General features: G+C 45.0%; 1 non-coding gene across 1 annotated transcript; it reads left to right on the forward strand.

Moving 5' to 3' along the window:
- The first annotated feature begins 344 nt into the window (after positions 1-344).
- On the forward strand, positions 345-451 carry LOC145033145 (small nucleolar RNA R71). Its single transcript, XR_013677384.1, has one exon. It is a non-coding gene; the product is annotated as a small nucleolar RNA R71 (small nucleolar RNA).
- The last annotated feature ends 303 nt before the right edge of the window (positions 452-754 follow it).

A 754-nucleotide genomic window follows, 5' to 3' on the forward strand; every position in this document is an offset into this window, starting at 1 on the left:
TGTCGTGCTCATCCAAATCACAATCTCTAGTGAGGTGAGGTCCATTGCAATTCTCGCAACCCACCCGTATGGCATGGATCGTTTGATCCATTTTATCCATTCTTCTATCCATGGTTTTTAACATGGCCATGACCGCGGATAAATCTTCAGTAGCAGCATACGCGGCTCCCCTCGTGACATCATTCCTTGGTTTGTGGTATTCTCTAGAGTGTTTAGAGAATTCTTCAATTAATTCTTTGATCACCGGGGGTGGCTTCTTCGTAAGTGGGCCTTGTGAGTCTAGCAGCTGCCGGGTCGTGACATTGACTCCATCATAAAAGATGGACACTTCTTGTTGGCTATTTAGATCATGGTGTGGGCAATTTCATAGCAGACTTTTGTACCTCTCCCATGCTTCATATAACGACTCTCCAGCTTGTTGTTCAAAATTTGCAATGGCCTTCTTGAGCTTGGCTATCTTTGATGGTGGGCAAAAGTGATCTATAAATTCTTCCTTCATTCTGGCCCAAGTAGTCACTGACCCGGGAGGAAGTGATTTGAGCCAGTCTTTAGCAGCACCCTTGAAGGTTACCGGAAGCATCCGAAGCAGCTGAGTTTCGCGGGTGACATTTGGAATGTTGAAGTAATCAGCAACATCATTTACTTCATCCAAATGTTTGTAGGCATCTTCATGATCTTTCCCGTAGAAAGGTATCTCCTTGAGTGAAGCTAGGATATGACCTTTTAGCTCAAAGGTGGCAGTTGCGGGAATTGC

Source organism: Lactuca saligna, chromosome 2, assembly GCF_052625555.1.
Source record: "Lactuca saligna cultivar CGN05327 chromosome 2, ASM5262555v1, whole genome shotgun sequence".
Taxonomy (NCBI): Eukaryota; Viridiplantae; Streptophyta; class Magnoliopsida; order Asterales; family Asteraceae; genus Lactuca; species Lactuca saligna.